A 15,313-nucleotide genomic window follows, 5' to 3' on the forward strand; every position below is an offset into this window, starting at 1 on the left:
AAAGGGCCACTTCCTTTTATTGTTTTGGAGAGTGCTGCAACATACTGGCAAACTAGAAACAATTGAAAGAGTGGCATTGGGTACTGTCAGCGAGTTTCGTGGCGGTAGTTGCTCGCAACCATCTGATGTGAAGTATTTTGTGTTTTCTGTTCGTCTGATGTGAAGCAAGTGACAAATTCATTTGCATGTATTAAAAAAATTTGCATGTATTAAAAAATTGGTGAAATGTTATATTTTTGCATGCGAACCTTTGTGTCTACAAATTGCTGAAGGTGTATTATTTCGTATTCAGACAACATTTACATAATGGAGTCCTGTTTTGAATAGAAACAAGCAGCCAAGGGGCCACGTTGTCTATGCATATTCTTTGTAATTTATTTACAACTGAATGTATAATAAGACAAAACTATTTCATAAAGTAAGTGTACTGAGGTACTAGTCTATTAACAACTTGGTGGGAGGCTATGTTGTCTCATTACAGATGTATATTAAAATGGCATCAGATTACTTACGAAAATCAGTGAAACAATTATGAGATTCCTAAGCTATGCAACTGTTACTGTATGCTTTAAGAAAATAAAATATGCTGATGAAAAGAGAGCTGCGCATAAGGGAAAAGTGAGTGCCAATGACAGTAACGTATGTCCATTTGTCACTGACGTAATTGAGATGGCAACACAGCCGACAGGTTTTCCATTTAGTGCAAGTTACATCATACATCCGCTAAAATTAAAATCTGGCCAACAACAACAAAGGAGAAGCCCTTAAGAAACTGAACAGTTAAAGGGATAAATAGAGGAAAGATAACGAAGTCAACAAACAAACAAGGAAGCCTACAGAAACTGAAGAAAAGACTAAAAGGTCCAAACCTGCTTAAATGAATAACAGGAAAGCAAAGACACAACAAGGAAAGATTCCAGTAGAGCACAAAAAGCCGTTTTTTTTTTTTTTTGCTGAATACACTAAAGAAGACCAGGACGCTGAATGTTTTTATTGCAACTAAACTTTTCCTAGTTCTAAAGGTAATTAACATTGGTTTCGATGCTCTGATTGCATGCAGGGAATTCGCGAAAAATGTGCTAGTTGTGACGAGGAAGACGACATGTTCACACGTTTCTTGTTCTGGCCATTTTCGCAGCAGTTGTATACAAATTACAGTAGTTCAAAAGAAAAACGGCTTTCGAAAGCTTCACTTTAAGTTTTTTATTTATCTTGTGCACGCAGATGCATTTCAAAATATCACAAAGTTTTTTCGTCTGCACCTACAGGTTACCATCTACACATGTAGGTTATAGATTTAAAACAGTTCATTGTGGTTTGTATAACGAAATGTAAAAGCACGTACAGATCAGCGTCTAATTAATTATTTTCAACTCTCTCAGGTGGCAAACTGGTTGAAAGTTTGCAGTTTTCTCTTTGGTCAGTGATTTCAACATACAGCACTTTAACTACCATTTTATGTGTGTATAGTATCATTTGTTTCTGCAAGTCCTGCCAACTCTCTCAGATTTTCTGATGTAAGTTCTCTCTCTATCTCTCTTTCTGTGTGTGTGTGTGTGCATTTTTTTATTTATTCAATATTTTTATTTTATTTTTTCACATAAACTAGTATTCTTGATATTACAACCTGTTATATGATCAGCCAATGTAAGCAGAGAGTCGTATTCACGTGGTCACTTGGTAATATCTACCTTTCGGCCTTTGTTTTGTATATGTGGTAATTTTCTCGTAAGTTTAGGAGGTGGCTTTCATTATTTATGCTAACTATTTTCATGTCTTTCTCTCTTGTAGTAGGTTTATGGTTATTTCCTCTTAAATGTTCCCCAAAAGTTCTTTGTACAGGGTGTTGGATGTTTTCCTCATTTGTTCTACATATCTCCCTTCACATGTATTGTATTGCTGTTGGTATACACCTGCTTTTACTGCTTTTTGGTAGCTGTCTGTGTTTTTTGTTATTTTTGGAATGTACTTTTGTATTGAACTGTCTGTTTTGAATCCTGTGTTGATACCTCGTCTTTTGAACATGTTTGTTACTTTATGTGTGAGTTTGTGCTTGTAGGTCATTGTGCATCATCTTGCTTGTTTCATCTATTCTTGTTTTATTGATGTTTCAATGCAGTGTCTACTTGTTTGTGTGTTGTTTTATTTTGGTGTTGGTTTTGGCTGAATACCTACCATGTTTATTGATTGTATTTGCTGTTTAATTTTTTTGTTTAACTTTATGACTATATTACTTTTACACCCATTGGTTGTTGCTGTATGTGTGTGATGTCTAGTTCTTTCTGATAGTTTTCAAAGCTGAGTGGCACTGTGTTGAGTCTACAAGGCATGTATCTGAATGGTGGTTGCTTCTGTGGCTGTGGGTGATTTGAAGTCTGAGGTATGATAGTATCTGTTGTTGTAGGTTTATAGCAAATTTGAAAGCAATGCTGATTGTTTTCTCTTTCAATGGTTATGTCTAAGAAGTTTATTTGGTTGTCATATTCTTTTGCCATTATGAATATTATATTTTCCTGTATTGTGTTTATACCTCCATGCATCTGGTCAATTTTTGCTGGAGGTTTATAAATTAAACAAATGATATCATACATGTATCAGATGCTTTAAAGTATATCATTATTCTTTTTGACAATATTTTTAAAAATCAGATTTTCCACATGGTTTATGAAAATGTTGGCTAGGGCACCTAATACTGGAGATTCCATTGGTAGCCCAGCTTCCTGTAAATAGTATTTACTATTAAACTGAAAATAATTTTCAGTTAAGAGTACCAGCAATCTGCGTATTTCCATGATGTTTTCATTTGGCAGTTGGCTGTTATCCTTTAGGTTTTGTCCTGTGATGTTTTTATCGTTTGTGAGTTGTATTAACTGTTAAGGGCTTCTTATGGTTCGTTCTTCTTTTATTTTATAAGTTTCAGATAGTAATGTCTACATTTGCCCTACAAGTCTGTAAGTGATAGCTTGTCTGAAATTTACAATCGGACATAAAGGCATATTTGGTTTATGGATCTTTGGTTGGCATCAGAAGGTGGGTGCAGTGCGATTACTCTGTACTAATTTTCCTTTTTCTCTGCCACCTAGTGTGTAGTCTATATTTTTAAAGATATTTTTACCTTATGCTGAAATCTGTTTGTTGTGTCTGCTTTGGGCTTTTAATACTATTTTGTGAAATGAACTCTTGTGTTTTATCAGTTTATTGTTGTTTGTCCATAAAGACAACTGTATTTCTTTTGTCTAATTTGTAAATAATGACATTTTGGTTTTTGAGTTTCTTTCTGAGTTTAATGAGGGTTTTTTTTTTTGGATTCTGTGCTTTTATTATTTTTGTTGTTCTGTTTTTTCATGTCCATTATACATTTATGTATTTGTCTTTCTATCTTGTTAGCCCAGTGTTCACATTGCTATTTTCACATTTCTCCTCTCCTTTTAGAATAGCTTCTGACTGTATTATCAGGATTTTATGTACTACTCATCTCCTTTTGCGATTGCATTGTATCTCTGTGTAACTTTCAACCTCGTTGATCATATAAGTATTGTAACAAGTTTCTTGTGTGGGACGTTTTCGCAGCAGTTGTATATAAATTTCAGTAGTTCGCAGGAAAAACGCCTTTTGCATGCTGCATATTAAGACTTTTTTAATTTATCTTGTGCACCCAGACGCGTTTTGCCTTAATTACAAGGCATCTTCAGCGGGTGTTCCGAAATGTTAGAGGATTTTTTTGTTTGAACATACAGGTTGTCATTTACACATATACTTGATAGATTTAAAACAGTTCATTGAGGTTTTATAATAAAATGGAAATGTACTTACAGGTTAGCATCTAATTCATTATTTTTAAGCCAAACACCCTTTTCTCAGGTGGCAAACTGGTTGCAAGTTTTCAGTTTCCCTTTTTGTCATTGCTTTCAACATATAGCACTTTAACTGCCATTTTCTGTGTTTATAATGTCACCTGTTTAAGTGTGAATACCTCTCTTGAATACTTGACCATTAAATATAATTTGACTTTGAACTGTGCTATTAATATATTTAAAAAAATTTCTGAAGTTTAAGTATATTTCATTCTGTAATTTGTATCTTCTTCATTTCACAATTTATTCCTAAACAGAGTGTCCCAAAATCTTCTTCTGAATCTTATTTTTGCTTTTTGTCTCTCTGGCCCCTTTGACTTGACAAAGTGCCCATTTTGCAGACTTTTGCTTAAATTAATTTTTCTACTACAAAAAGAGAATTTGAATCACTGTATAATCGTTTTGTAGCTAAAGAATGTATATTGAGTATACATATATACGCTATAAGACAAAAAAATGTCCAGATGCTTATAGGGATCGTACACTTAGGTTTCTGTACAAACTTAATTACGTATACAGACAGTTCATCCATTTCGGAAATCGTCAGTCTCGACCATTTTTCCTCTTACCGACGTTGACACTAAGGAGATTCAGAGGTTTTCGAGTAAGTTTTATTTTCAATAATAATGATGTGACATACAGAAGGCAGGCGATCATTATTATACTAAACAGTTGTTCTGCATTCATGCTGACTGGGTCGAATGGTAAAACTCAGTCATTAAGCAAGGAATGACTTCATTCCTCGTATGACGCGTTTCTGCCATATGTGATGATGGATAAATTCCGAAATGTACCACCTGAACAATAAGGTCATTGTTTTCCTGATGACTGATTTTTACCGTTGCAATCCTCTCAGCTAGAATGCACAGCTACTCATTGTGACGCCAGATAAAAAAAAAAAAAAATTCGCGAAGTCTAATTACAAATTTATGGTTTTCGCGTTTTTAAATTTTTTTCCTTTGGTTTTACTGTGAAGCCTTTGCTTCTAGCCAAATTTCGTGACTGTAGGCCAAGGGGAAGTACGCTCCAGCTCTTTAATGAGTGAATTCGCTAGTACGGTATCAAATTATGAGACACAAATGGCCAAATCATTTTATTGCACTGACTTACTGGCTTCAGTTTTGTACACCGCCAAGGAACCACATGTTTTAGTGTGTGACATAAATTTCAAAATTATTCATGTTCCCATTCCTATGAAAAAAATGGGTCTTAAGAGAGAAGTGCGAAAGGAGAGTCAGATGAGAAACGACAAATAAGGTTTTTGGGTGTGATATACTTACAGATCTACAGTTTTCGGATTTTTTCCTTTTGTAGTACTGTGAAACCGGGCTTTTTGAAAAATTTCAGTACTCTAGGCCAACTGCAAGTACCCTATTGATATTGACGAGTGAGGTTGGGAGTTTCAAAACATGCCACGTAAATGGCCATATATTTTGACTGCATTGACTTAGAAAATTCAGTTTTTTACATCGCCAAGGAACCATAGACTTCAGTATGTGATGACATAAATGTCAATTTGATAAGTCTACCCGTTCCTGAGAAAGAGAGTTTTTAACAGTCGATCGGATAGAAAGAAGGACAGACGGACAATAAAGCGATCCTGCAAGGGTTCCGATTTTACAGACTGAGGCACGGAACTCTAAAATCGATGCTTTACGAAGGTTTTATCCGAATGGGACGGAAATCGGTAGATGTGACGTACATGTACAGAGAAGCAAATGATTACATTTGAAAAAATTTGGGTGATTTATTCAAGAGAAAGAGATGCATAAGTTGAGCCAATCAATAACGACACATGTGAGACCAAATAAGAAGCTGGTTAGTAAAATAAATGCCGAACTTGACACTCGAGTCGCCAAAGTGACGGCAAATCGTAAGTTTATTTTGGTTAGCCTGAAGTAAATGAGTCAGACTACACACAGACTTCGTTCCTGTAGATATAGCGTCACCCATTCTTGCGTAAGGAGGGAAGTCAGTGAAGAGACAAAGTGAAAACATGAAACTAGGTTCCAGTATGCCTCGTAGATTTCAAAGGTTGTAACATAAGCAAGTGAACGAGTTCATGTGGAGCAGAATGAAGAGTCTCTGGGACACGAATTTATCATACCGTGGCATTCCGGATTATAGAGTACGTTGCTATGACAGTGAAACACGTATAAAACAAAAAAAAGGAAGACGATCGTATACAGTATCGAAAGACACTGCACTTCTGTATCTGAGCACAGCATGGGGTGGGCAACATCTCTTGTGTGTGACAGACACTTAGCCTTCCAGCTTCGTCCAGGTGACACAGGAGAACTGCAGCGGGCGTGGATCTGTTTGGGTTGTCGCTTCAAATTACTCAGCTGCAGAGTCGCTTTGTCTTCCATCAGTCTTATGACTGGTTTGATGCCACTTTATTCTGTGACATTCTGTTCACGTTGTAGCAATACATTAGCCCAACATTCGCAATCATTTTTTGAATGTATGAGGGTTGCCCAGAGAGTAATGCACCGCATTTTTTTCTTCAACAATTCTTTATTGAACATAGTGAGAATTACACACATGAAAGAATGGTGTTTTATCAACATACCCTATTTTTCTACATAATCTCCATCCCGTTCTATGGCCTAACTCCAGCGCGAAACAATGGCGCGTATGCCCTGTCTGTACCGATCCTTGTTTTAATGGCACAGCCAGTGCTTCACTGGGTGAATCACCTCCTCATCGTCATCAAAATGTCTTCCACAAATGGCATCCTTTAGTGGCCCAGACAAGTGGAAGTCCGAGGGCAAGGTGTCAGGTGTGGCAGCCGTGGATGTTCTCCCCGACCGCTGCAAATTGTGAAGCACCGCCGAACCACCTTCTGATGTCCTCGCCTTCCGTGCCCAGCGACTAACTGTACTTCTGTCGACGGCTGATGCTCCATAGGCTTTCCACAAGCGTTTGTGAATATTGCCCACAGTTTCTTTCTCTACAGTGAGAAATTTAACAACCGCCCATTGCTTGTAACGTACATCACCTACAGACGCCATTTTGAAACTGTCCTACAGCTACGCTATCTGTCGGAAGTGACAGAAACGTGACTCGCTCACTTAGGAGACTTCACATAAAACATAATAACGTTTCGCATTCGTAGCATTGTTTTCGACTGAGAAAAAAAAATGCACTGCATTACTTTCTGGACAATCCTCGTATTTCAGACTCTGACTTACCCACAGTGTACGTGTTTTACGACTGAGTCTAATTTCCCCTCCTGAGTTAATTGGTACCCTATCATCTTATCCTTCTAATCAGTGGTTTATACGTTTTATCTCGCTCAGCGATTCTGTAGAGAGGACCTTCTCATCTCTTATCTTGTCAGTCCACTTAATTTTCAGCATACATGTGAAAGATCACATGTCAAACGCGTCAGCTCTCTTCTTTTACTGTTTCTGCACTGACTGTGACACACTTCCAAACACTTCTCAGACGACGCGAAGCGGCTCAGTGCTAGAGTACTGACCTCGTATTCACGAGAACAGTGGTTAAGTTTCTCCTTTGGCTATCCAGATAAATCTTTTCCGTCATTTCTCTGAAAGTTCCTCTGCAAAGCATCTATAGAATTGCTTTCACATTTCTCTTCCTCAGATATTACGCTCTTATCTTCCTTCCTTCCATCCATCCTGTCCTTGTATATCTCAGAAAGTTCTTCCTCAAGTTGAGGTACACACTCTTGAGCCAAACATTCTTGCTTCCTTCTTAATAACGTGTTCGTTCTGCTGAGAATACTCTTCTTTGTTCTTGTCTCGATATTTCCTTTTCATGCAACGCGAACTCAGTTTTAGCCGGCCGCGGTGGCCGAGCGGTTCTAGGCGCTATAGCCTGGAACCACGCGACCGCTACGGTTGCAGGTTCGAATCCTGCCTCGGGCATGGATGTGTGTTGTGTCCTTAGGTTAGTTAGGTTTAAGTAGTTCTAAGTTCTAGGGGACTGATGACCTCGGAAATTAAGTCCCATAGTGCTTAGAGCCATTGTTTTGAGCTCAGTTTTAGACGGGTAAAAAAGTATGACATTTGTCTTATCGAGATACATTTAAAAAAGGGTTGACCCACTGTAATGACGACTAGTTACAGAACGAGGCAGTTTACAAGAAAAATAATATCAGGAACACATCAGCGATGAGAAGCTATCTCTCATTAAAACCACCACCACCCACCCCTCCCTCTACATAATTAAATAAAAAACTTTCTGTTATTAGTGGTATGCAGACACCGCGCAACGGTCGTATATTTTGCTGTTGTACTTTCTAGGGAACTTAAAGAGGGCCAGGATTTCGCTGGATAATCCACGTATAATATTTATGCGAGTTCTAAATGCCTCCCTTGAGCGTCGCTACTTTCCGTGAATTAGTTCCTCACGCTGGCCGGTATTCGAATGGTCTGCAGGCCAGAATTTACAGAAGCCACGCTGTAAGGAGTGAACCTGCGGCGCAGCAGAAGAGCGAGGAGCTCCTAATCGATAGGACATTCCTTTGAATGCCCTCCTGGATTTACAGTATTTTTCGTTCGTTTGCATGTGTAGCCAAAATTTTCGGCTACGGGACTGCCACCATGACGACATGTGCATTACATTTGATGGACGTTCCCTAAAATCGAAATTTGTCAGTGGAAGAAGAAAGACGACAAAACAGAAAGATATGAATACGACACAAGCAAAGAATCCGTTAGGTTTTCTTATGCGATGTTTACGAAAGCCTTAGAGGCTTGAGCACAATATAATCCACGTGTGTGTCGTTTCACGATGACGTAACCAAAGGATCGTAAATATACTGACCTACATGTTTTACAATGCGATGGTTCACCAATTAGTATGATATACTCGTGTCCTTCGTTCTTAGTTAATTATTTAGCTACCTGCCTTACACTGATGATATGACGTACGAGTACTTGCATGGTGGAGCTATTTTCGAGTCATGGAACCAAGCGACGCCCACGAATCAAAGATCTGTACACTCCATGTTACATAAAATTAATATTGGTCGTTTGGGACATGACTTAACTTCCATAGGCTCATGTGAAATAACTGAATTGTGCACAGTTATTAATTTATACAATAAAATCGCCCTAATGAGACAAGAGACTAGGATTGGCTATCTAATAATACATGATGTAACGGATATAAGTGCATATATTTTTATTAGTGACTGAAGACAGTGTACTGAACAACATTATATCAGTATTTACTTCATTTGCAGATTAATAATTAAAGGTATTAGAAGTAATATTTTTTAGGTTGATTAGTACCTCCAAGTATATGTGGTAAGAGCAAGCCATTAATGCTTATTTTCTCCTGGGTGGCATGTGAGGTGTCTAAGTGTGGACATGTGGATGCAAAATGGTTAGTCTGTACTGTGGGTGTAGTACACTTAGTGGTGCAGTTACGACCATGCGGAATACATTATATAGTAAATTCTGTGTTTCACGGAAGACTGTTTGACACAGAGAAAAGACAACCACACAATGATGTGAGCACATATTAAGGGCCACATAGCTATAAAAATATCTGCACTTATACCCGCTACACTCTATATGCTTGATTATTGCCATGGAATTCGTCTCATCATCAAATGAAACAGGGATCCAAATCAGATTTATTACAAATGATGGTTAGAACATATAGACATGGATTTAACAATGCAATCTGACTGAGGATCTGGAAACACAAGTATGGAGGTTACGTGATTATTGAACATGAGTAATACTAAAGTCTTGTCAAATACCGGGTTGCAGGAGGTTATCGCCTTATAAATCATCTTTAAAATCACGAACTCGTGGCATCTGCATGCAGTGATTGTATGATTACACCGTAAGGTCGGTTATCTTGTGTATTCATACTACATCAAGAAATAAGCTGAATGTACCCTCAAACTCTCCACGAATTAAGAAGGTCTGAAACCATTGCTCAGTTATAGAATCGCGCCTACCTATAACTTATACATCGCCTCCCTCGTTTGTCTAAGCTCACGTCGTCTTACCGGACTCAGCCCATAAGGGAGCAGAAGTCCTTGCTAAGTGTTGCTGGTGTAGAGGAAGCCAGCTGTCGAAGAAGTCGCTCTGTGCAGCTCCTGGAGAAGGTGAGTTTGCGTAGGTTGTAGGAGAAAGACCCTGTTCAGCAGCTGGAGGCGAAGTCGTGTCCAGTCGGCGGCCAGACAAGAAGTGTGTGTCTGTCATTCTCTTGACCAAGTCTACCTTCTCTGTCTGTGCACCTTTCGGTGTGCCAGTCAGACGATTTTACAAAACTCTGCCCATGGATAAGGAAGTAAATAAATCAACAATTCCCAGGTTTGCAGTTTTAGCTTATGGAAGGACTCAGCTCTGAACAAGTCTTCCTGACGCTCCACGCGCAATAACCATTCGCAGACGGTAGGTGGCAGCATTAGCAGTGGAGGGTATACAAAGAATTTTTGGGGGATGCGGAAAACAATTCAGTCGTTGTCGAAATGCGGAAATGGAACGATTTATCTGACGTCCAAAAGTGGATGGTCACTGGTTTTTAGGTCAAGGGTATGTGCATTTCCGAAACAGCTGAGTTGATAAAGTGATTGCGTGTCGCCATGGTTAAAGTACCCGGGCATGGCAAAATGGTAGTTTCAGAAACTGGAGTTGAGGCATCTGTGGTGCAGCATGGGCCACAGATGACAAGAGTCAACGACGGCTGGCCGGCTGCCGAGATGTGTAAGGGCGTATAGCAACAGACTGGCCGCATGAACCACAGGGCTACCAACAGCGGCTCCTCAACGACTGTTCAGCGAACGTTGGTGCTTACAGGCCTCCACAGCAGGCTCCTGGCTCATGCACCAATGCTGACTGTGTTCATTGGCGACGAAGGCTGGAATTTGCACTTCAATAATACAACTAGACTTCCGATGAGTAGCGACAAGTGGCCTTTTCAGATGAATCACGTTTTCTACTGCATCGAACAGATGGCCGTTGACGACTACGGCGTGACACGTGTGAAAGCAAATGCTGTGTATCAATCATCGGAAGGGTCCAGCCGGAGGGGTAAGCTCTATGGTCTGGAAAATATTTTGGTGGCTGTCCCTGGTGGATCTCGTCATTCTGAAAGGCACAATGGATTAACACAAGTATGCATCTATTCCTGGGAACCACGTCCACCGCTATATGCAGTTAGTTTTTCCTCGGCACGATTGCATCTACCAGCAGGACAATACAAAGTGTCACACAGCTGGCAGTGTATGTGCGTGGTTCAAAGAGCAGCAGGATGAGTTTACCATACTCCGCTGGCCGCCAAACTCCCCGCATTTAAACCCGATCGAGAATTTGTGGGACCACCTCGATTGGGCTGTTCGCGCCATGGATCCCAGCAGAGAAACCTACTACAGCTCGTAACAGCACTCGAGTCAGCATGGTTTCACATCTCTGTCGGTACTTTCCAGAACGTTATTGTCTCTCTTCCTGTGCGTCTCGCCCTGCAAAAAGTGGTTATTCATGCTTTTAACAGGTGGTCACATTAATGTGACTGGGCAGTGTATTACTGTTAACCATTAAAGAGATTCGTTCAGTCTTACAACAAAGTGGCTGGACTGTCAAAAAAAAAAAAAATGTTCAAATGTGTGTGAAATCTTATGGGACTTATATGCTAAGGTCATCAGTCCCTAAGCTTACACACAACCTAAATGATCCTAAGGACAAACACACACACCCATGCCCGAGGAAGGACTCGAACCTCCGCCGGGACCAGCCGCACAGTCCATGACTGCAGCGCCTAAGACCGCTCGGCTAATCCCGCGCGGCGGCTGGACTGTCTCGTGTGCAGGATTGGGCCTCCCGGTTTCTCAGGGTTCCATAGCGTGGTCGGAACCTCCCACCGTTTGCTTCTCAGAAAGACTTTCCAACTTGAGAACAAACGTCCTTCGTGAAACAGTTAGAACGGCTGTGCCAGAGCCCTGAGCCGGCCGCGGTGGTCTCGCGGTTCTAGGCGCGCAGTCCGGAACCGCGCGACTGCTACGGTCGCAGGTTCGAATCCTGCCTCGGGCATGGATGTGTGTGATGTCCTTAGGTTAGTTAGGTTTAAGTATTTCTAAGTTCTAGGGGACTGATGACCAACGATGTTAAGTCCCATAGTGCTCAGAGCCATTTGAACCATTTTAACCAGAGCCCTGAGCTCATCGAGTCATCCGAAATGAAGTGGTCTTCCACTATGCAATGTCATCTTCTGGGTGAGCAGCGGACCACACTGAGTGCATACTACGACACGGCGACTGCTCGGGGACTCACTGCAAGGCAGTACGCAAAAATCGGACAATGCTGTTGTCGGCTCAGGCGGTCGGCCGTCCTGAACTTTCAGGCAGCTGCCCTCAGCCACAAGAGTGGTCGCTCGTAAGTCCAGAACAAACGTCGCTCAGCTGAGGAAAACGGGTCCTCAGGCCACACCTCCCTCTGGGATTCTCCCTCCGCGCAAGTCACCGAAAGCGCTGCATCCGACTACATTATACAGACAGAGAGAGTTGCTATTGGAAATCCTAATCTCCACAACCATTGCATATTGCTTTCTTTGAACGTGAGCAACATCAACTAGCTTCAATCACACTCTAACCAAATGAATCAAAGAAAATTATGATAATATAAAATTAGGTATGTCAATCCAGCAATTGACTGCCACGTATCAGCAATCTTTTATAAATTATTCATACCTCTTTTTCTTCATGCAGTATAACATCTAGGCGGTCGCTGTCGCCGAGCGCTTCTAGGCGCTTCAATCTGGAACCACGCGGCCGCTACGGTCGCCGGTTCGAATCCTGCCACGGGCATGGATGTGTGTGATGTCCTTAGGTTAGTCAGGTTTAAGTAGTTCTAAGTCCAGTGGACTGATGACCTCCGATGTTAAGTCCCATACTGCTCAGAGCCTTTTGAACCATATAACATCTAACTGACAAAACCGTTTCGTCTCTTTGTGCTAAATTTATTTTCAGTTTTTTTAATTCTTGCCAATATCTGCGTTCCTCTCTTGTGGCAATACGTTACGAGGCGTATTTTCACTTCCGTTAACGAAAATTCTGCGCATAATTGTGACCAAATATTTTGGGATTCTGGTTTTCACAATTTTCTCTAAACTTCTGTGCTATATTGTAAGAACTCCAGGTTTACACTATGAGAACTACAATGCCTTTTGTTTTAACGCGAAATCATACAGTGTAACATAAATTTGAACTTACTACCTCATTAGCGATGAAGTGTATCATATCATTTAGTTAAAGAAACAAAACTTGTGAAAAACAGGAAAGCTAAAAAGATTTCGTCGCGAAAATTGCACTATTTTCGGAAGTGAAGTGGCAAGGGCGTTGTGTAACCTATACCCATAGGAGAGGAAACGTTAATTTTGACAGAACAGAGAAGTGACTAAAATAATTCACTAGAGATACACTTGATATAAAAGGGGAAACGCGTGTGGAAATTAACTGTTACATTCCAGCAAAAAAGGATGTTCGAATTTATAAAACGAGTATTTAGATGCCTGGTGCCACACTGCGGCGGCGCCGTTCTGTTCGTCGATTACCTGCACCTTCCTGTGAACTCGTTGCAGCAGATCGCTGTTAGGAAAGCCGAGCACAGACGTACCGTACTGCAACTCGCTCCAGGCTCTATACAACCTAACTATTCTAAGATTTGGGAAAAGTCTTTATTTTGAATGGAAGGTGGAAATACTGGCAAAACTTCGGTACGTTCTGAACCTTGAGATGTACTGGTTCACGGCCAAGCCCGTGCTAATCGTAACAGTCATGCACAAACCCTTTCAGTGAGGCTAGCAAGTTTATGGTAACTTATTTCCCGAAGTCTGGGCAGCTACTACGCACGGGTTGTTCTTAAATGAAAATGCTCGAACTGCTATTAAGATTATCGGTGTCTAACGCACTCACGTTTTTAGTCACCTATCTGCTCAACATGCCACGCGGAATTACTGTCTTTTCTCATACACCAAATTACTTAAAAATCAGTACTTTCTAAAAAATACACCGTGTAAGTAGGCTGTTTAGGTTTTCTTATTGGTAACGCCACGTAGCGCTCTATATGAAAATCACTGGCTGTGCTGTGTGCAGTCTGTGGCTAGTTTGCATTGTTGTCTGCCATTGTAGTGTTGGGCAGCTGGATGTGAACAGCGCGTAGCGTTGCGTAGTTGGAGGTGAGCCGCCAGCAGTGGTTGGATGTGGGGAGACAGATGGCGGGATTTTGACAGCGGACGATCTGGACGTGTGTCCATCAGAAAGAGTAAATTTGTAATATTGGATATCATGGACTGATATATATATATTATGACTTTTGAACACTATTAAGGTAAATACATTGTTTGTTCTCTATCAAAATCTTTCTTTTGCTAACTATGCCTATCAGTAGTTAGTGCCTCCAGTAGTTTGAATCTTTTATTTAGCTGGCAGTAGTGGCGCTCGCTGTATTGAGTAGTTCGAGTAACGAAGATTTTTGTGAGGTAAGCGATTTGTGAAACGTATAGGTTAATTGAGTCAGGGCCATACTCTTGTAGCGATTATTGAAAGTCAGATTGCATTGCGCTAAAAAATATTGTGTATCAGTTTAGTATTGATCAGAATAAGTAAAGAGAGTAATGACTGAGTACGTTCAGTTTTGCTCAGCTGTTTGAAAAGCAAATAACGTAGGGGCTTACCAGCACAGTAATTCATTAATTTTTCTAAGGGGACGTTACAACCTGAATAAATATGCCTTCACTTTAAAACACTTTGGAAACATGTAGCACAACTCAAACTGGCAAATTATACCTTACTACACACGACCGTACCATTGAGAGGCTGGGTTCCGACTACTTTAGACTGCTGTAAGCATTCTACTCGTATATCTCCAAGAGAAAAGACGCGCGAAGAATACTCCGTTCTGATAGGTCAGTTTTCTTTACGACCAATAAAAAAACATTAGTTTCCTGCGTTAGTCCGCGCTTTTAATGACTAACCAGTCAACAAATAACGCACTTTCGGACTGTACATTTTCCCGAAATAAATATTTAACATTCTGATATTTTGTTTATACTTAACTGCTGTCATTTGCACTCGTATTAGCTTTTCTTTTACCATAAACTTGATTGACATATTGTGATACAAAATTCTCCAAATCCTTGCAAGCGCATTCATCTCTGCATAAGCACTGCAACACATACCCAGGTGTACTTGCTTATTGTATTAAAGCCTTGGACTCTACAATTTTTGCCCTCAAATCTTTTCTCCATTACTCTACTTTTTTCCTTAGGATGTGATCTATCAACCGATCCCTTCTTTTAGTCACGTTTTGCCACAAATTTCTTCTCCCCATTTCAATTCAGTATCTCCCCATTAGTTATTTGGTCTACCTGCTCAGTTTTTTACCGTTCTCCTATAACACTGCATCTAAAAATATACCATTCTGTTCTTATATGAACTGCCTGTTGTCCACGTTGCACCTTCAGGAAAGGTTTAT

This window comes from Schistocerca nitens, chromosome 4, assembly GCF_023898315.1.
Source record: "Schistocerca nitens isolate TAMUIC-IGC-003100 chromosome 4, iqSchNite1.1, whole genome shotgun sequence".
Lineage (NCBI taxonomy): Eukaryota > Metazoa > Arthropoda > Insecta > Orthoptera > Acrididae > Schistocerca > Schistocerca nitens.